The following is a 23,135-nucleotide window of genomic DNA, read 5'->3' on the forward strand; positions in this document are numbered from 1 at the left end:
AAAATCTCCCTGTCACAGCTCAATCATTTGCCAAAGGTTCTCTTTGAGAAAAATCTGTATTCTGATGCTAGCATTCCTGCTAACAGACACCACTGTTTCAGCTAGATAGAAAAAAACGGCATTATACCAAGTATTCTCACAAAAGAATTTTCACATAAAAAAAAAAAGATAAAGTCTCTTCCTGAACAGGTTTACCAATTAAATATCATTGGTATTCACGGAATGTGCTGCTTATGGTACAAGATTTCCTTCAAAAGAGGAAATTACATTCCATCCAAGAGAAGACTAACCATATAAATCCATTTTCATTGGGTTTTATTTGATGTTTGTTTATGAAATTTAAAACAAACGCTGTTTAGATATGCCCCAAGACTTTCATAATTGGTTACAATTTATAAGTCATTCATTGGCATTCATTCAAATGTGCTTAATATTATAGACACACATTGTTAAGTGATTACACTTTATGGTGCTTTAGTCTTTGAGGATTGCTAATGGGATACAAAATTTCCCCTCCATTTGGGTAATTAAAAACCAGTTGTCCCCTATGTGTAGGCTGAGTCAATGTTCAAATCCTATCTGCTTCCTGGCCAATGTCAAATGAACAGCACAGGATGAAAGACCATGTAGAAATAAAAGGGACTTTTTTTCCCCTCTTAAGAGGGGAAGGCATCCAGCAAGGTCGTTTCCCACAGATAAACTGGAAATCACCGCCCTCTCATAGCAACGTATGTTTTTAACAAAGCTATCACTGAACTACAGTTCCACATTACATTTTCTTAGTCTGTTGAGCATCAGTTTTCTTCTTGTCTCAGAAAAATTCTATTACCTACATCAACATCTTCATCTCATTAAAAGTCATACAGTCCCCGTGGATTATTTGAAGCACTCATATGAGCTTCCATTCTGCTTACATCTCGTCCCCCACGTCTCTGGCCAACAAGATACTTGGCTATAAGAAAAGGGGCATTTTTCATCTGTAACAGGAACAGGCCAGGTTCATGAAGCCTTGCCAAAATACATTTTCTCAGAAACTGCCATAAGAACAAGATCTTACCTTCCTAAGTCACTGCAAGAGCTGTCTGAGAAAAACCATCTTTTCCCATTTGCAAAAAAAAAAAAAAAAAAGTAAACGTCTCTCAGGAAGACATTTCTGTTCATTTACACCAACTCATTAGCTGCCAAAATTGACCTCTGCTTTTAAACAACCTTTCTCCCTTCCAAATGGCATTTTCATTAAGATGAAATGCTGCTTGAAGACTTTGCAGAATTTGCATTTGTAGACACAGCACATTGTCATCGAATTGTATACAATTAACCTGAAATTAGAATGAACTACAGAAAGGCAATTAAAGCAAACTATTCAGTGAATACTTTTTAGAACAAATACTTATGGGCTTATAACAGGTCTATTCAAGAGAGGTCCAAGACACACCATACAATAACGGTGTAAGTCTGTCATTCTAAAAATCTTTCCATGTAAGCATTTGTCTTACCGTGCCAAATTTTGCTCAGGGTTTTCTCTGATGTACTCCTCAGTATCTATCATCCACACTAGAACTAGATGAAACTGTATTTTTCTTGTCTTATTAAGCCTCACTGGTTAGTGTAAAAACGGACATAAGCAGCAAATGCATTCTCCGGTCTTTGCTTGGTGGGGTGGTTTTTGTTGTTGTCATTTTGTTTTTTAAGCAACGCAGAGCGCAATTGTGGAACCAAGACAGGAAAAAAAGCCCTCGTGCACCAACTCTTGGAGGACTGTCAGTAGAAAAGCATATAGGCTCCCCAGCTCAACAGCTTGATGCAAAGTTCTAAGAAGCCACTAGGGACTTCCCATTTACTTCACAGGGTTTTGGATTAACTCTTCCAGAGCATGAGAATTCAAAGACTAGACTAACATCATTACAGATTTCATGGAAACTGGCTTCCCATTCCATACCTACAAAGCACCTAATAATGTTCTCAGTGAGTCACAGCCCTAAAGCAGAAAAGGATTGTTCCCTATACCAAACAACAAGTGCACGTGGTCCTTCCTCTTCATGCAAACAAACATATTTCCCAGATCTGATCTTAAAATTGCCATTTAAGGCACTGGCGTGATACTGGTTGTTAAACAGCATGACAAAGGGAGAAAACACAAGATGATGCCATGGCTTTTGCTCGTATTCTCGTCACTCTCCCCTTTCTGTGCCTTGTTTTTAAGAGCCAAACAAGCCTCCATACTGCACTCAGTCACATTTCAACACTAAGTCCCTTTCTGTATTCTAATGTCTTTGCATATTTCCACAACGGCAGTTCACCTTCTTTCTTCAACCTGAGCTGGGAGTTTTCTCAGGGGAAGCAATAGTCCCTAGGGACAACAGAGAAGGACTGGGCACCAAAAGGAGAAAGGGAAAAAGGAAAGCTCCATCTCAAAACAATTGGATCGCTGCTGGATTGTGAGGACAGCAAGCAGGAAGGGAACCAAAACCTGTTGCTTTGTAAGAGTGGTCCAGGCATAAGCTTTGCACGCCTCGGGGTATGGAACAAACTGAACACAATGGACTGGATCTCTATGGTAACCAAACTGCTTTTATTCTTTCTTTTACCAAAAAGACCCATTTTAAAATATAGATGCTCGAAACGCAGTTTTGCAGTCTTGTTTTGAAAATGCAAACAGAAATAAAAGAGCTTTACTTTGCATTATTTAAACAACAAATTTTACAGTATAAGCATCACTATGTCCCTGCCCACCCTGCAAAAACAGCCCCACAACTGAACATCAACAAGTCATGACAATCCAAGCACCTAACCTCAAGTCACATATTTTAAGGCAATCCTAGGGAAATAATATGCCTGGGAGGATATCCTCTGGAGTTTTGACTAATTCTGCAGCTTTTATAAATAATCCCAAGGTTCAGACCTCAAAGAAATGTTGGCTATTACTTCTGTGCTGCTAATTAATGGGACATAAATTAGTTTCTTCTCTGTAACCTTTAGCTAGCTTCAGAGAACACAACTGAAATGCTAAGAGAAATTTTAACAGGTGGCAGGTAGCATTTTCAAGCTGCCATTATCATAAACAAATACATGCATGAGCTTCATAGTTTGAGGAAACATCTAGTACATGGAACTTTGTCACCACGTTGCCTTCCTGCAGATCTTTTCTACACAGCAGCTGTACCTCTGTGAAAATGATGTGACCTTATGGAAACCAGACATTAGACTGCTGCACTTAGCAAAACGACTGACTGTTCCATAGCCTCCTTTCCTTATTTTAGCTATTTCTACAGTTCTGGATTCATAAGCAGGACACTAGGATTTCTAACTGTTGATCTCCTGATGTTTAAAAAAAGCCTCCAAAATAACTACTGCAATAACAGCTGTTGGGTGTAATATGCAGTTTTCAAAAGGTTCATCATGCCCATTACAACACAGGATGACAACTACAGTGCAGCATTTGTATTTGATTTTCATTTTGAATACCTTTAAGTAGCAGTTTCCAAATTAAAGGATTCAGCCTGTTCCAACACTGAGACTGATTCACATGACCTCTGTAGCCAGATGGAGCTAAACTACTTCTAAGTCAAACCTGAGGGGGCTTGGCTTGTGGTTTAAAGTATGGGGGGAGGAGGGGAGACGTCAGGGTGGGTTTTTTCCAAATTTTACACAGGACAATTTTTTTTTATTCATATGGGCAAGGGATTCATGCTAGTCTCAATTCCGCTATTTGTTGCGGGTATAGCTAAGCATAGCAACAGTAATGGAAAAACATGTGAGCTACACAGGTGACAGAAGGCTACTCTAAGTTTTAAAAGGGATATGGTCTATGTTTTATGACCCACACATTCAACACACAGTTATTCCAGCAGTGCCCTGCCTCCTAGAGCAAAGCACAGAAGAAAACCTCATCTACACTAAGCTCAATGAGGATGCTTCAGTTTGAAATTAAAGGGGGGGAGGGATGACACATGATTGTCTAGTGTTCAAGAGAATTGAGCCAACACATTCTCCCTTTCCCATGGTCAATGGAACCAGGAGCTGGAGGTTCAAACAATAAATCAAGCATTAAAAACATCTACCTCTTTTCATGCAAAATAATGTGATTTGTAAGGACTTGGCTTACTGCTCCAACAGCCTCTCCCATAATACTTCAGTCCTTTAATAGCCTTGCAGTGAGATGGTTGGTATCCTGATACTATCCTCTCATTGATTTCTTGAATATTTATGTCTGTAACTAGGTATTAATTTTTATATTTTGATTATAAATCCATGATAGAAGGGGCAGAACTGACTACTGCAATTCACAGAACACTGATAATAAACCAGTAAATTAACACATGTAAACACTGACTTTCTGCCAACAGCTCTCAACCTCTTAAACTATTGAGTGTGAATTACAGTAACAAATAGATAAGGCAGGAAGGAAAGTATTTTAATAATTACTGAATTAAGTATATTGAGATGAGACTTAGAACCTTGATTAAGAACCGTGGCCTTTCCTTAAGCACTTTATAGACAAGTAAGCAAAAGTACTAGCCGCAACAGCCAAAATAAAATAGATGAGTATCAATAACCGCAGGCAGTTTTTAAGCAGACGTCTTCCATGGACTATGCATAAAACTTAACAAAAATTGATTGAAACATTCTGTATGAATGATGGCAAAAGTAACATGACTATTAAAAAAATTGCTAGTACTTTGATCCAATAAAGAACAGCATTATGTATTTTCAACGTTTTCATGCATTTTTATCTTGCAATTATGCAGTAATGCTTGTTTTTATGCAGAACCCTTCTTGGAATGGCATACAAATCAAACAAGGAACAATTTTTCTTTCCTAGTTAGCCACCCCAACTTCTTCCTCAGTACAAGCAACTGGAAGAGGCATGTAATTTCATTTACAAAGTGCTTTCTGTGCCACATTTGTTCTGCTTGCAGTGCCACAGGTGTCCTCAGTGCTTCACAGACAGCGCAGAAAGTCTGTAGAATGCAGACACTGTAGCAAACCTGCTGGCTTGTTTCTGAAGTCTGGAAATGCACCTGTGAGTCTGGTTTCCATGATCTATATAAAATGAAAACTGCAAGATTTACTTATTCCCATGAAGTGTCTCAAAACCAAAGATGTTTATCCCCAGAGTGGCACAGTTTTGTGTGAAAGTTACACGTGGAAAAAACACACAGTCACCAGATATTAGCAGGTAAAAAATAAAAAAGAAGTAGTTTTACAGTATACTGCTATGACAGCTGACAATCATGGAGAAAGCCTCACTGCTCCTGACTCCACCAGTGAGAACATGAACCGCTGCTGGGTCTAGCTAGGACTGAAGGAAATGGCTGGCCACACCTAGAGCTGTGTCTTACTACTGTTCATCACGTGAGACGGCGCAAGGGTCTTCCAGCTTCTTGCATTTCTACCATAGCTTAGTGCATAATGAACTAGTAAGAGCAACTTCTTGGTAGCAGATATTACTTCTAGTCATTCATCCTCTAGTTCAATTATAACTTGAAAAAATACACATAGTTGGTTGTAAGACTTCCTTTAAATTAATGTTCAGCAGTTGGTCACAAAACCCACAGACAGAAATGTGTAAAATAAAAATAGACTAAGCCACCTAACCAGATCAAACCTCGTGGGTGCCAATATAAGTCACAGAGAAAGCAAAGCATCATCCAATCTTCACCTATATATTTGCAAACACATTTGAGGGTTTTCATTTTATGCAGTACCCGCTGGCATGAGGCCAGAGTCCAACTGCTTCTGTAAAATTAAAAAAAGAGGCGGGGGTGAGGGAGAAAGGTAGAGCAGGAGATGGGAAATAGGTGCAGAGAAGACATTTGTCCCTTCCTTTCTGGTCTACTTCTATGTAGAAAGCAATTGCTACCATGCAGTTTCAACTTCCTGAGCTAGGAGGACTTCTCTAGCCCTTCCCTAAAGAAGATCAGAACCAGAGGACAAACACGGGTGTGATAAGTGTGTAAAGCCACATGCCCAGTGCACCGCAGGCTGACCCAGTAACTGAAAGGCTGACCTGTGGAAACATTACCCCTTTCCCAAAGGTACGTTTGTTCAGCCTTCCTGCACAAAACGGAGGAAGATGAGACGCAACAGCATTTGGTCTTTTTTCCTTCTTCCACATACTTTCTCAGCAGACGCCTTCCGCAAAGACGAATCTTTGTGTACCTACTGCGTCCTACATACAAGAATTTTATTATACATCCCCACTGGGAGACTATGTCCATCTCAACAGTAATGAGGATGTTTTACACTTTCACCTGCTGCTAATGCAGTACACTTTTTCTGCTTTTTCCCAGCCAAGGAAAGAAGAAAGCTCCCTGGAATTTTTATTTGGTGCCAAGTGAAAACAGGACTGAACCTCAACCTCTCACCTATAGTTCCCACATCATAGTGTACACGATTCAAGCAACATATGAGCATTAGGTTTTACTCTAATAAGTTAGATCACTCAAGAGGTGGTCCTAAACTACTGGGGCTCAGCTGATTTTTCAGGGTATTGTATGTCTGTTAAAACTCAAAGGGACTGGGAGTGAAAGCAAGAATTATTATATTCTCACAATTCTCTTCCAGCATCATTCAAAGTAACTTCACACCAACAGAGGGTTTTTCATCTTCAAGGTGACAAGACCTTACCTTGAAAAGTCACGGGGATTTTGTTTGTTTTAAATGAAAGTTATCTGCATTGTAGAAATAAAGATCTAAATGGTAAGCTGTTTGTATTGAAAAATGGGACAGAGTGCGTGAAAACATCTCTCTCATATCATTAAGAAGCTTGCTCCTTGACAGAGTAACTGGTAGTCCTAAAGCAGATGCACAGCTGGACAAGCACAAATCCCCTATTTTAAATTGGACTTATCCCTTTGCTAGTCAGACAATAATTCCAATTTTGTAATTCCATTGCCCAGGCACTACATGGGTCAGAAATCCTCTCTGATGAAAAGGTGACTTCTCTTCCTCAAGTATTGTTATGAAACAAACATATTGGTCTCTGAGCCCTTTTAAAGCAGGGAACCAACTCCAGTACACAAAACTAAAAACTACATTGACATGAAATAAATTCTTCTCTCAAATTTTCAACCAAGCATCACTGCAGCTACTGTAAGCAGACAGGAGAGCACATCAGAGAAAGTTAGAACGTGCACAACTATACCAACCTTAACTGCCTGTGTTCAAAGGAGAGCACTTTATGGCTGCGAAACCAACTCTACCGCAGTGTGATAGCAACCAGACATACCTGGAGATGAAAGGTTTCACCTACAGAGTGCAGATGTTGTAGGTGTATTTTTCTTCGGATGAAAATTCTTATAGAGCCTGCTGTTTCAAATCATAAACCAAAAAGCAATTGATGGTGACATGCTTGCAGGTAAGAGTTGCCACTACTTCCCATACTTTTCCATTTCCTTTTAATATATGACAGATGAAAACAGGCTATTCGTTACTAAGGTATTTATGTTCTAGTTGCTCCTTTTCCATTAAAAAAAATAATCTAAAAATCAAAATAGCCTATTTATAAGACCACAATCAGCTACAGCTTCACCACCAGTTGTGATACCATGCAGAGCAGATTGTGTCTTTATATGGCGATATAAGCACAAAAAGCATCTTAAAGGAAGAAAAACTAAAGCAAGTAGAAAGGTGAGGGGAAAGGAAGCTAAAACCAAGGAAATAACAATTGAAAATATTTGAAATAGCAGGAGACTTGTTCCATAAAATATAACATTTTGCAATGAGAGCCTGAAGGTTTATAAATATGAATTTACTTTGAGGGTGGTGAGGCGGTGGAACAGGTTGCCCAGGGAGGTTGTGGATGCCCCATCCCTGGAAGCATTCAAGGCCAGGCTGGATGGGGCTTTGAGCTGCCTGGTCTAGTGGGAGGTGTCCCTGCCCAGGGCAGGGGGGTCAGAACTAGATGATCTTCAAGGTCCCTTCCACCCTGAACCATTCTATAATTCTATGTTCTATGTCTTGGACTCTTCAAAGAAAAGTATTTATGATGAGCAAGTGCGTGTATGCATGTCAAGAACTGGTTTACCTAGAAGAGCTGAGTTCCATCCTGCATTAGTAGGTTAGAAAGAGTAAATGTACATGTGTGTTCAATGCATGATAAAATCCCAGTTTTCATTCTGGATGATTTAGAGAAAGGAAGCACATGATGTCAGCAGATCATCCAAATGTGGAACAGACCGCCTGCTAAATAAAATCTGCTGGGGCTGCTGAACGAAACTAAGTTAATTTGGCATGTGGACTCCTAACCCAAGTTGCTCTTAATTCAGACACTTTTTTCCAGACTAGGGAGTCTTGCTTACAAGGCATCTGCAGGGTACTAGGATGGAACGCAGATTCAAATATGTTTCATTCTTCCTCGGGAAAATTCCCCAAAGGGTGCATTGCACTGGAAAAAAACAGAGCAACATACCATCTGGAAGTTCACAGTAGCATAGAGGCAAATAATTAGAGTTCAGAGTTGCAATGAGAATCCCTTCCCTTTCTCCCAGGGGGTCTCCAGAGTTTTGTTTCTTCTAACTAATTCAGTTAGACACCTGAAAGCTTGTGAATGAATGCAACAAGCAAGGCCAACCCTGACAACAAGCAGTCTGAGGCTTGTGAGGCATCTTTGTCCCTAGAGCTCCCAGTCCACCCTCCTGCCACTCCATTACAAGGCCGCAGCTGATCCGGCTTGAGCAGAGAGTTCACAATTGCATCAAATGGTTTCTTGTCCGCACATCAGCATGGCCAGAAGGTACATGAAACCTCAAAATGCACAAGACAAAACTCTCCTTCCACCTTTCCCACCCTTCAACAGGATCCAGGTATCAAGTTGTGCTTTCCAGATGAGGATGCAGGCTCAGGTTTTGGGAACTGAAGTGTACAGTAGGTAAGCAGGTAAGAGAGCACAGGGTTGGGGTGATGCTTCATAGAGTAAAGGAACATAAGAGGATCTTCAACAGGAGTGGTATTGTTTCCTCGCTGCAGAGCACATTTTCAACCTACACAGTGCTGCTGAAGTTTCACATCAGTGTCTATATTTAAGGGTTTCCCTTCTGCCTCCATTAAAGTAGAATCAGGGGCAAAAAAAAAATATTAATGTGGCAGCATGGTGACATCAGAGTGCACAGATTCCACAATTTTGATCTTTAACATACAGAGATCTTTGCGATTAGCATCATCTCAAGGGCTGCACACATACGTACTTGAGCAGCCTGTTTGAGTCACAGTTCCTTAATGACAGTGCCTGTCTCGCTGCCTTAGCAGTTATGCAATTGTTCCCTTTAGCCTGTGACCCAATGACAAGCTAAGATGATGTGAATGGATGTGACACTGTCCATCCCCTTTTTTCTTAATTCTTCTGGGATTACTAAATACAGGCTGTCAGGGTTTCAGAGCAGCAGAACTTCACAATTCAATCTTGGTTTTTCAGACTTACGAATCCTACTGTATGGTAGGGAAGACAGAGAGGTGCAAAGGATCAAGAGAGCCAGACTAGAACCAGTTCTTATAAAAAGCAAAACAATTATACTGAATCTTACTTTCATAACTAAGATTTTAAATGCCCAGAAAAATAATTTTGTAATCATTACACTCAAAAATGTGTACAACATGTTTCCAATATGCATGACTTTACATTTAATTAAAATTGAATATGATAATTATTGTGTGTTAAATAGCAATTTAAAAAGTACTGGAGTTGAAGAGCTATACAATAAATACGTACTGACTTCTGCATGCTAATTCACGCACAATTGTAACAAAGCTTATTTGAGAACTACTGAAAACCACCTGTGCCCAATACAGTCATGCTAGAACCATATCCTATATCCTTCAGGATAAACATGAAAAAAAGCCCTACAAACATATCCTCCATCTTGCAAGGTGAGTAGCCATACAGCATGTTTCTCAATTTTGAAGATATAGCCTTCCATCTTATTCAAAGAAGAGTAAGCCACATTTTCCAGATACTTGCATGTTAGCAATTCAGCATTGCCTCACATGAAATCACTCCTTCCCAGTACAAAAGTAAATGATGCCATATCAATTACCAGATTTAGGAATAGGTTTATGAATCCAAGGAGGCTTCACTAGAATCACTCAGAGCTTCACAAAACTCCTCGTTTACCAAAATTTCTTTGTAGCAGTTAACCAAAAATGCTTTCTATGAGTAACCACTTAGTTGGGGAGTTCCCTTCAATGAATTTAAGGTAAACTATAAGATATATTGAGAGGACTGGTTAGATTACCTATTAAAGGCAATGCCGCTGCATCAAAAACTCATTTTATTATTTTGCTACTCTTGCTTTTTTCTTTTCAACACCACATCACTGGCACAGTTTACGAAGCACTGTGAAGTATTGTTACAGCTATGCCTTTTAGCCTTTACACCTTTTAGGACTTGGAGATGTCCTAAATGAGGCATCATCAGTGGCTCTGAATAACACTTCTTAACTGCAAAGGAAAAGATAGAGGAACAAGAAAAAAAGAGGTCTCCAATTAAAAAAAAAATAAATGGAAGAATTCTTAAAATATTTTAAAACCTGATTGCTTTATGATGAAGATCAGAGGGAGACCCCTTTTCACAAGACTTTAGGTCCATCTCTAGAGTTTTTTGCCTTATCTGCCAGGCACCATTTCTAATAATTCCACTTCCTGGACTTATGATTCTACTTTCTGCATGGTGACTTCATGCTGACATCCTTGCAACATAATTTTCCTGATATATTACCGATTCTTTGACAGCCAAGAGGCAACTTTCAGACAGTGAAACTAAATGTTGAGCAACTCTAACACTACTCTGCAGCAGGGAATTTGTAAAATAAATAAATAAATTTGGAGGATGAGGAATTTATAAAAAAAAAAAAGAGAGAAAAGATTTCCTTACATTTGTTTTAATAAGTTATTTTTGTTTCTGATGTAGTACACGTGAAATAATCACTAACAATGACTGCAGAAATCAGAAAGAATTGCCATTTTTGTTATCCACATAGCTTCTCAAAGAAAATATTTTGAGATGAGAGAAAATACAACAGAGGGCAATAAGCATAAAAAGCAAACATGTGGCTTGCTTTAGATTTAAGGGCACCACAGGTGAAAATCGCACTGATTTATCCTATTTTTATGGAGCTATGGAAATAAATAGTGCAATAGCAGGCAGAGCTGCATCAGCTGTTCCATACAGCCAGGGAAGGGAAGAGTCAGAGGCTGCAATGACAAATCCACTGTGCTGCAAATCATTGAACAACGGAGAAGCTGGGAAGTACAGACACCGTACTAAGGAAGGTGGCTTGGCTCCCCGGTGTTGCATTTCTATTTGAAAGCCTTACCTCTGCATACAACTTGCAGGGAATGAAGTAACTACTTTGAAGAAAGATAGAGACCCTGGTTCTCTCCAAGCATAAATCAGAATATTCCTGACTAAAGAACTTTCATGCCAAGTTCCCTACAAGTTTCAGCTTTAAACAGCTCCTCGAAAAGGCTTCTGAGAGCAACGTGGTTTTATATTCTTTTTGGTATTCTTCCTCAGTACAGAACTTTTCACACCTTTATAAAGAACAGCGAGATGCACCACAACCATTCTTTTGGTAGAAACAGAACTACATAAAATTAATTGGACATCTTCAGGCACTAAAAGAGATGAGCATTTGAAATAAACATAAGGGTAAGAAAATGAGAAGTAATTAACCTTTTTGGCTCGTCTGTCTCCCTGTGCTTGCAACTGGGCACACAGCTTTGTCACATCAATGAAAAAAATAACTGATACAGTTACCGGTACTTTCATCAGCTCAGTATTCTTCAGTGTTCTCTAGGAGATGAAAATAAAGCATATTCCTGTTCTGAACCATCACCAGCATGGATGTGAGAATAGAGAGTCTATTTCTAAAGGCAAAATCCATCAAAAAAAATGAATTCTTTATTACACGAAGAGCTTTTGTGTCACATTTGAGCAACTGGTACAGATGCGTATCAATGAAAAGTGTGCTGCAATAGCCATTTTTGAGCCAATGTTCTCTATATGAGGAAATAATATGTTTGGAAATGGGGAGCTCAGCTTTTTATCCAACCAATCCCCTGAATTTTTTAAATCTAACTCCCTGATTCACTGCAGGAATAGATTAGATCACCAAAAGCCAAAGGGAGTTTTGGGTGGAAATCTGATGAAGACTATCATTCAAGAACAGGCTTGCAATGAAAACCAAGTGAGACTGCTATTGTTTAAATCACAGGAGGAAAAAACCCAAAATTCCGCATTTTTCTGAGCATAATATCAAGATATGATCTTGTTGTATAGTCCTTTAAATTACTACCCTTGCATTTCATTTTCCCATGATGTCAACAGAAGACCACTTTCAATAGAAATTTCAGTAGAAACTACCTTTCTTATATACGGCCAACTCTTGTTCTAGCTAAAAATAATTTTTAAAAATTTAAAAAGAAAAGCAACAAACTTGTCTTGTGTCACAGGAATGTTCTGAGAGTACAATCTATTGCATAACCGCAGTTTGAGGTGGAAAGACCAACATCACAAACCGCCAAAGAATTTCTGAGCTATTTACTTGGGGTCAGCATCATTTTCAGTACACGGGCTGGGGAGGCTCATCCACAGCTGGATGAGTGATCCCTTCGACGTTCAGCCAAAGCAGTTTAAAACAGTATTAAAAACACTGCTCTGAAGAGGAAGAAACTGAACAATGGTGACGCAAACTGGACATGCCCTGGAGAGTAAAGAAGCACGGAGAAAGCTGAAGAGGTCTCCCAAGTCCACGTCTGGTATTCTACTTGCTAAAGTACCCCAACCACTTCTCACTACCGATAAATGGTATTTATTAATGGAAGGGTTTAACAGAGTAAACTGTCAGAGTGCAATAACAAAGAAGAAATACGTATCAAACCAAATATTGTAAAAGAATGGAGTAAACAGCCTCTATTCCAACTCTCTTGTTACTGCACCACAGCATGAGAGGAACAAATGCTTTTCCAAAAGTGAGGTAAGAAGCAAAGCCTAGCAGAATTGTACTTGGAAATAGTCTGCTTTTTTTCTAGTCCATATTATGCTTGAAAATAAATAGCTTTTCACACCATACATATTTTACAAAAACCTTTCCAGAGCCCCTCACCTACCAGCACAAAGCTTATTTGAGAACTACTGAAAACCACCTGTGCCCAATACAGTTCAGCCAAAGGAGCAGTTCAGCAGGGTTGGCTGGAATAATTAGCAATTGCGAGTTAAGGCTAAGAACTTGCTATCACAGAAACAGTTCTCTTATTGGAAAAGAAAGTCAAAGAGAGACCTGTGAATTCCACGTAGCCCTCCAGCCCTCTAACAAGCAAAGACTAAAAGCGTTCTAACTGAACTGAAATTCACTTGTCTAATAATCTCAAACCCTATTCCTATTGTACTGAGATGGAACTAGAACCTCCTATAGGTATTTTCAGAGTGCACAACTGAGAAGAGTACTTTTTTCTTTAGCATCCCTTTTATCTTAGATAACAATGATACTGTAAGTGCTCCCAGTGGAGAGAACTGTAGGATTTCACATACATCCAGACTCCTCCTTCTTTCCCTCCCACCCCTTTTCCCACACCACCCCCCAGAGTGACAATCTTTTGCAATTTGTCATATTAAAGCCTGTCAAAATTAAAATTTATTCTCCATCACTATATAATCTCCATTGATTAGCGATCAGGAATCCCTACCAATTTACACAGATGCAGACTTCTGAAAAATACAAGATCTTTTCAAACTAACAAAGACTTGACTGATTTTAACTGCATGTAATCTCTAGTCATCTCAAGCTTTACTTTTTCCCATCCAAAAAGAGACAGTGATGTTGTCCTGGAGAGCACAGCCACTCATCTTGCATGCCTCGTTCCCTTCCTGCATCACACACGTGAGGGGAAGACTGATGCTGTGCCTGCAGTGCAAAAACAAATAGTGGCAGCAGGATTGCCAAGCTTTAAAGATAAAAGCTTGGCAGTACAGATTCTACCAAAAAAAAAAAAAAAATTTTTTTTTTCTTGCTATAGGTCACAAGTTTGAATTTTGTCCAAGTCAGCATCACACAAAGGTTGTTACCATCTGATGCCTGATCTTGTGAGGTGCTAAATGATCTCAAACTCTGACAGTTAGCAGAATCTCACCACCTTCAATTTCTAGGGGCTACTCTAATATGTCTGGAAGGGGTGGGTGATTGCATTTAAGTGCTCTGAGCACAAACCCATAGAAAAGCACCCTTATTGTATCTGTCACCTTTATATCCAGCTCTCCAGAGAGAGGCTAAAGACCGAGTGGCTCTAGTGAGTAAGTGACTTCATCCCCCGATTCCCCAGGGACTGAGGCAGCTCATCAACAAAACTTTGATATTATACCTATATCTGCTTCACGGGTTACGATTTTCCCTGTGGTTAATCAAGACCTTTTTACAGAAGACAAAAGTTAATGCAATAAAAACTAATAAACCAAGAAATTAAGAAGTAACAACTTATAAGTAAAAGGAAATAGGGCTAGTGGACCCAATAATTGCAAAGAAAACATCAGATTCTATTTTTGCAAGTAAGAGCAGGCGTTTCCATTAAACCAACAGAGGAAAGCAAAAGGCAAGAATCCTAAATCTGATGGAGTTGAAACATTTAAGTTGCTGTTAACATTCATAACACTTATTTCTGCATATATGCCGTCCAATGGAGGCAATATTCATAATAACATCTAACACTCCTAATCCCCGAAAAGATTAACAGATTTTTTACAATGTTTGTTTGTCCCAATGTATAATTCATATCCATTGCTCCAGCCCCAGATTTGAAAATAAATAAATACTGTTCTCAGCTCCAAAAAGATCACATTCAGTCTTGCTCCACTTACAGGTTACAGCTTTAGCATCATAAACTCCCACGCAATTAGAAATGGGAATTGCCCAATAAGCAGCAACACTTACATCTAGCTCTGAAGGTCCCCAGATACATGACTTACAATCTGTAACATTTTTATAGATCATGAGGCTGGTTTAGATTGCTTTTATAAGATGTTTTAAAATTTATAAGTTTTCATTTTCCCCTCCCTTGGAGTCCAGTTATTAAGGAAGAAAGGCTTTATAGGTAGCAGGGAACAAGAAAATGACCAGATTAAAAACAAACAGAAAAAACCCTGTAGAGTATTTCAACTCCTTCATTCTATAAAAGAGGCTGTTTATAAGGAACACATTAGTGTGGTATGACACTATATTTAATAGTGTCAAAATATATTTAATACTTTGGACACTTCTGAATCCATGTAAAGTTGTGTTATATGATATGACATCAATGCTAAAATTCTTTCTAAGTATATAGTTCAAATTAGAAACAACTTTTGAACAAAATTTTTGTTCAAACAGGTTTTAATTGGTAAGCAAAAGTTTCTGGAGAATTAGAGATTTAACAAAAAAGTTGAACCCCTAACATTACAGATAAGTTTTAAGCTTTTTAATGCCATCAAGTATTGGACATTATTCCTGTTATGCAGAAGAAAATTTGTACTTAGTAGTAAAAAAATCCCACACACAACCCCAAAATATCGCTGTTCCAATATTTAGAATGGTTTATCTCTTATTCTACTCTTGCTTTGGTATTTAAAATACTTGCAACTAGGTGGCTAAGGTTATTTATGGGGGAGGGAGGACAGATACCAATGAAGAACTACTATGCTTCAAATAAATATACTCTATACAGCTTAATAAGAATAAAGTACCACTACTGAGATTCAAATTTGATCAAACCAGCTCTAAGCTACACTGATAGATTAGGATCTTTGACTTAATCATACATTTTCCTCAGAGGGCTTTACAATTTTTTAATAAAGATTTTACTATTAATAACATGTAGTCTCTAGATCAGTTTAAGATACTTACTTTATCTTGAAGAATGAATCTTTGTAGTTGAAAGTTACGTTTTTATCTTATTAACTGCCTTGGTTTTAAAATTTTAGTTACCTTATTTTACTAAGGTAGCATTCACCTCTGTCTTTTACAGCATTCATCTCTATCTTTTAAAAGAACAATTCAAGAAGTGTGAAGATACTAAAAGTGTCTTGTTTTTAAATAGAGGAAATAGCACTTATTCTAATTATTACCATTAAAAAAAAAAAAGCTCTAGTAACTTACCCTTATATTTATCTTTCAAACAAAGAACTTTAGAACCATTTTTTCAGTAAGTTGCAGGCAATTCTCAAGAGGAATATTTTCAAAATTAAATTGAATAGCTTAACCCATGTCATACGTCTCTAATCAAGCACAGCAGTTTTAAAGGATAGATTTTCCCAAAAGAGACTCAGCATTTGAAAAAAAAAAACCCTACACTATATTTAAAAGCAATTGCATTCTTTATATCAAAAATAGGCCAGTAACATTCACACAAATGGAGTTTTGTGACAATCACAAGAGCAGGAAGCTGGACCAACTTTCATAGAAGCAAACATACTGCTAGAAGAGCAGTCACTTACTACAAGCTATTAAAGAAAATATTTCCAGAGATATTTAAAAAAAAAGTAAAGCAGAAGTCGAATCTCTAATAAAAGACAGGGAGGAAGACAGGGCTCACTTTTAAGTCAAGTTTGGAGCAAAGTTCAGAATTGCATTTTGGGATGCAAAACTCCAGTAGTACTTGTGCATTTCCCCATCTTCGTTTATCATCCTTCCACTTGTGGCTCCTTTCCTCAGGAAAGCCTCAGAAAGATAGCTAGACAAACATCAAGCTCAGAGATGTGAGGCTCCTGTTGACTCCACACAAGGTCATGGCTTGCATGCCTGCTCCGCGACTGGACAAATACCACATGGACTATCCCGGAGGGCACTGTGCACGAGGTCTTCAATCTACCAAAACATATCTCATGCAGTTTAAAGAACAGAAACAAGTTTTAAGGACATAAGCCTATAAATTCATTACCTAAAAGGCCCAGTTAAATTTGCATTATTTATATTCCTTGAACAAAGATGACTACCACGTTACGGTTATTCACCTCCTTATCAAAAGACAGTCTTATAACTGCACATAATCGTGCGCTCAGTCAGATATCGGTAGGCTCTGTCTGAAGCATGGTAGCTTACAGCTCCGAAAAGTGTTTAAGTGCTTAACTCTTTGCAAAGCCAGGATGTTCCATGGAGACTGCTGAGGGACCACATACATATAAACACACAATTCCGGTAGTACCCAAAAAAGCTCCTTCAGGCCAGACCACACAGCAAATATTAGTATTTGGTTGGCTTCTTTCCACAATTACTGTCAGAGACCTATCATAGTTGAATTATCTATTTCTCAATATTCACTCCCCTAGAACAGAGGAATTACACAGAACATTACAATTCAGCTTCCAATACTGCATCCAAGACTTAATGTGTTGCACACAAAGCACTAACTCTAAATATAGCTTGCAGGTACTTAGAACATGCCAGTTCACAGCATATAACAGCTGGATGTTTTACATTCAAGGCTCTGTTAAACTCATGAGTACTTTATCAAACAATTCGTCATCCAAGACTCTAGCACTCTGAAACATTTGTAATCTGCCTCATACACTGTTCCATGAAATGATAAGAAGCTCAGTATCTCCCCTACCGCTTTATGAGGTTAGCCTTTCTCTGGATTGAATAAAACATCAGTACTACAGAAACACTTATTCCTTGAGCAGCTTCTAAAAAGTTAAAAAATTCATTCTCTTCAACCCAGTCCACTACAAAATAGTAGCAAATCATCTTAATTATAAATGCAGACTATTTCTCCAGCTACATTTCGCTTCCAAAGAACAAAACTGTTTTCTTTATAGTTTACTAATGTCATTCAAATACCAAAAAAAAGGCTTCTACCCCTCCCATCTAGTTCCATGACAAACTGTCACACAGTTCAAATATAGAATAGCTGTAAGAAGTTGATATCAACAATTCATGACTCTGAAGTATCCTAGAAAACTTTAAAAGTAGAGCAATATTTAGCGCATTTGCTTTTATTGCTTCAAGTAATGTTGTCCAATTGTTCTGAAATTAAATAATTTAGCAGGATTATCAACCAAAGAGATTAATGAACCAAAGATAAGCTGTCTGTACAAATCAGATGTTGCAGTCCCTTTACTGCTTTAACAGAACACACTTTCTAATATTTACTTTTCTGAAAGCATTAAGTCACTGCTGTTCTATGGCGATTTCACAGGGGTGGGGAAGTATAACAAGTAGTTCTTTAAGCAGCAGAACTGGTCAAGTGTCATTTCCCATGGATTTGTGTCCTGACAGTAGCTGATTTTGGAATCTAAAGTATGAACTGTCTCACCAAATACAACGGCTTCCGTGGCTAAGCAGCATACAAGACTGCCCGCCCGTCCAGAATTTCTGTTGTGGTAAAAACAAGGGAGCACCTTCTCCAGGTGCAGGGGCTCCTTCACAGCAGGGAATGCTAATAGCATCTCCCCAAAACAGCCACCACCTCTTTGATTTTGCCCTCCTGACAAGTTCAGCTAAAATTAAACAAGACTAGAAACTACAGGGGAAGAGGAAATAGACATGCGAGCACAAATGAGTTTCCTTTGGAAAACAAGATAAAATGCTAAATGTAATAGGAAAGGTTTCTCTTAGCCAGGAATTAGCATAGAGCATAGTGTAATTATAAACAGAGACATGCACTAGTTGTGTATGCTACAAGTTCTCATCAAAATTGTCTTAAACTTCACATTTATATAAATAACTCTGTGTGTATGTATATATACATTCAAACTTAAATGTCTTGGATTATATGCACATATAAAACGTAAAACAAGGTACACTATTCCCCCTTTTAGCTATTCAGAATTATTTCACCTCTGAAAAAACATAAGCCTGAAAACACTTTGAGTTACCCAGAAGTCTCATGTAAGGAAAAAATGCTAATCAGAAAAATAAATACAAAAGGAACCTTTTTAAAGAAAAGAACTGAGATTTAATTACTTTGTCCAGGAATCACTACTCCATATTTTACTTCCTTAATAATTGGTAACATCCTATGTTACAAGACCAAAAAAAAAAAAAAAATTGAGTTCTGCATCAAAAATGCATCATTCATAAGAATACATCATTCATAAAAATACATTATCGTAACTTCTAGTGAGGATACATAGTTTTACATTTAGATTGACAGTACTTTTATCTAGAAGTCCCTTCACAGTTTTCATGTTACTTTAAGATTGAAAGCTCTTACAAAACACCTACAAAAAATGGTAATAACATGGGTGTATATGATTTTTTCTGTATGCTGGATTCCTGTTTCCCCTAAGGAAAATAGCCTTTTGGCACTGCCAAAGGTATATTCCAGCCCCACAGCAAAAGGATACCAGCACATCAAACCATAAAAAGGTTTGGCATGCTCTCAAACTAGAAACAACGTACCAAAAAAAAAAAAATCACAGTTCATCTTTGTGGATAAATAGTGGCAGGAAAGGAGAAATGACACACTGTTCCCCACAGTCACAATGGCACAAGCAGCTCTCAGGAAAAAATATATCGCCCAGGAGGCAGATTAAAAAAAAAAATAAAAAAATCTATAAGATGTGATGAAGAGGAAGATTGGAACAGTAGAAGAGAAGATGAAAGTGATACGTTGACATAACCTTAATTACTGAGTTTAGGCCTGGCCTCACCTTGTCCCATCCCCCGTTCTCCCCATCTGCATTTGCTTAATCTTGGGGAATTCAAAGTATAATTTTCTTTAAATCTTCTTATAATCACAGTCCTGAAATTGGCACTCAGTTAATCTTCATTGTTAAGAACATGACACACACACAACAGAAATTGCTAAAGCTGCCCCATTTTGCACTGTAAGATCAGAGCAGGGACTGGGACCTGGGGGCTGATTATCGACATCTTGAGCCATTCTCCCTCACTTCCTCAGTCTAGCAAACATATGTATGCAAAGTGGAACTCCTCCACGGGAAATACTGAAAGTAAAACAAACCCTCCTGTAACCACTGACAAAGCTGGCATTTGCCTTGCTCCTGGAAGAGTTGAGAGATGTCCAAGTCTCACCAAAGGAGAGATTAAAAGATGTTTCCCCCATATCTCAGGAAAGCACCCTACATGTTTCACTGACTATTGTCTGATGGAGCAGTGCTGTCATAATCATCCCTTGTCCTTTATGAACAGTGGGAAAGGCAAGATTTTCATTTATCCTCATTAAAATAATAAAAATCCAAGTATAAATAGTTTTATTCAAGTGAGAAGCACTTCTATTCTGATGCTTTCAGTTCATTTCAATAGATAATTCACAATTCTCCATCCCTCAACTTCAGTCCCAAATGACCCTTTCCTTTTTAACTGCACAAAAAAAATAAAAAGAAGTTCATTCCCATGCTTTATCTATATTAGCAAGTAACAGGAGATCCCATACCATAAGCAATGAACCAGCTGGTGCTGATGACCAAGCACTCACAAAATAGAATTACAGGGTTTTACCTGGGACTAGCACTCACCCAGTGCTGTGGGTTAACTGTCCCGTAGAAGCATTATGTGTGCTCCTGGAGAGCATCTTCCGGTTTAATTTCATCCGAAAAAGCCTAGTTCGTGCAGTCTAAAACTGCCTCATGACACAAATCAAAAGGCAGTAACTGGGGCAGAGACCAGGTTCAAAATTAACCTAGTGATTCAAGCTCACATAGACACACTTAAGTCCAAGTAGTAATCTCAACTTTTTTGTGAAGGTCACCCAAGAAAATGTGCCTGGTATCTCCATCTTCACTTGTACATGAAACAAAATATTCTCACAGCCCTCACCTGCGCAGAGAAGTACAAAGGAGAGGCTCAGTCCCAGCTGGTCCAAAGGCAGGTAAAACACAGGTGCTGCTTTTACAGCCCCTACACACACTACACCTGGCTTTTCACTGCATGATCTATTTCTCACCTTCTAAAGCATAAAATCACTCCAAGATTAACTTGAAAATGCTATTATATCAAAAGCTTAAACTTCTTATGAGGTCAATTACTATCAATCTTTGCCTCGTAAACATCATCTTCCATGTGTAGGCCTCTGCTTCTAAGTTCTCTACAAAAAGTCAGTAACGAACCCGAACTGGAATCAACAGAAACTTTTTTTTTTTTTAACTAAAAGGCTGAAACAAGCATATGTGTAAGCGTACTAAGACTAAAATTACTAAATATTCTGAGACTTAAATGTTATAGATATACCTTAAAAAAAACCAGCAAGAGCTTCTATATACAAAATATTTATTTTTTTCAGTTAAAACATTTAGATTTCAGAATGTACTTCTACATTTTTAGTAATATAGTGAGTTGACTATTGGTTTTGTTTTTTCAAGAAAGTAAAGGGAGCTCTTCATTATTTTTCCCTCATGCATAATGCAGTTACAAGAAAACCTTGAGAAATCATAGCTCCATGGTGGAAATCAATTATATTTTTAGGCATCTGTCAGTTCAGAACACAGCTCCTCACCAAATACAACTTTTGACTGACTTGTTAAATGTCAAAAGGCCTGATGAATTTACAATGAATTTACATTAAAAATATTATTTAACTTTGAATTTTAATTTTAAAAAAAATTTAATTTTAAAGTTATTTGACATAGCATGTGGGAAAAACAAAATACTTGCTTATACAAGCATCCAAGCATGTCATGCCACAAGTTCTGGCCAGGACACAGCTTCTGGTAGCTCTGACCTCTTGTGCTGGCCTATATCCAATAATCCACTGTTAATATACTGCCCTAGTTGGACTCTGGTATGCCTCAGTGACAGCTGATGCTTAACCTTGAAATTCTGCATATATCTGCCAGTGAACATGTAAATCATAGAATTCAAAAGCGTAGAGAGAAAGCAGAAATCTCTAACATACCTTACAACATCTGAATAAAGACATCCTTTCCACATTCATACTTGAAGCAGTAAGAAGCAACCTCTGGCTCTGACTGCTTTTCAACTAATTGAGTTTCTTTTTCCTTATTTTAGGCTAGAGGAGCTACCTCAATTTCTGCTCTGGGTCTGAAGAAGGAATGGGTTCAGTTTATCAGGAGCTGAAGGCTTGGCTGCCGTTCCCAAGGGCAGCTTGTAGGCATTACCATTTCATTAAGTTATTTCCCCTTTTTTGCCTCCCAGATGTATTTTTGAGAGGTAAAGCAACCCGTTCTACCACACCAGAGACAGTTAACAACAGTATAAGCTTTCTCATTATTAGCAGCACTCCAGATAAGAGCTTTCAGCAATGACAGTGATGAAAGTTTATGGTTTATAAAGCATTGTATAAGCAATACCTATGAATAGTAGGAAATAAAGTAATCAATGGATTATGTTTATGTATGTACACCATTGAGACATGAATCAGTCATTCAAAGTGTGAGTTAAAATAAAAACCTCTCTCTAGATGAGCTAGTGGGATCAACAGTAATCCTTCACAGCTGGAAACACACACACTACAGCACTTCACAGAGCTCAAAGAATACAATCTAAGAGTTCATTTACACACTGGTAGTTTAAGAACACTAAGCTTCCTTCCAGCTGATAGATGTCTCACAGTTTTTGCAGCCTCTGAAATAAATCCTTTTAATTCAAAGTGTGCCATTAGCATTCACAAAAGGTGAAACAGTTCCCCCAAACAAGAGCTAACTGTACCACAGAACAGTTACTCAGCAGCCTTTGCAAGAAGTTAATGCAAAAACCTTCTGTTTACTAATAGCAATTAAGGCCCTGGAGTGTACACCTTGTTTCATTTCAAACTCCTGTAATTTGTATGATTAAGGTATCTAGGAGAGGAAGAATAAAAATGAAGTGTCTGTTAAAATGCGAGAGATGTATACCTAATTATAAACCACAATAGGATTCAGCTGGTGCTTGAAGAAATTTGGTCTTAGCTGTCCTAGTACTAGAGCTTAGCAATTGCATAGTCAAGTTTTTCCAATTACCCTCCTAACTATATGTCCTCTAGTTTTCTAAAGGGGATATTGTTACGAGAAGAAAATCATGCATACCAATGTATCATCTTGCAACTTGTATTGTTTCTTACTTCCATAGCACCATTAAGAGTACGATTTTGCTGCTTGCCTTTTTTCACAGGTGAGAAGAGTTTCATAAAACAAGCAGGAGAGAATCAATCCATGGAGCACAGGGTGCAGTATCTTCCACCCAGCATAAAAACGGATAAGCAAATTTAAAGTA

General features: G+C 38.1%; 1 protein-coding gene across 12 annotated transcripts in view; it reads right to left on the bottom strand.

The window, feature by feature from the left end:
* GRID1 (glutamate ionotropic receptor delta type subunit 1) overlaps positions 1-23,135 on the bottom strand; it is a 587,031-nt gene that overhangs the window by 434,354 nt on the left and 129,542 nt on the right. The gene's annotated exons all lie outside the window — the stretch shown is intronic.

This window comes from Larus michahellis, chromosome 6 (genome assembly GCF_964199755.1).
Source record: "Larus michahellis chromosome 6, bLarMic1.1, whole genome shotgun sequence".
Lineage (NCBI taxonomy): Eukaryota > Metazoa > Chordata > Aves > Charadriiformes > Laridae > Larus > Larus michahellis.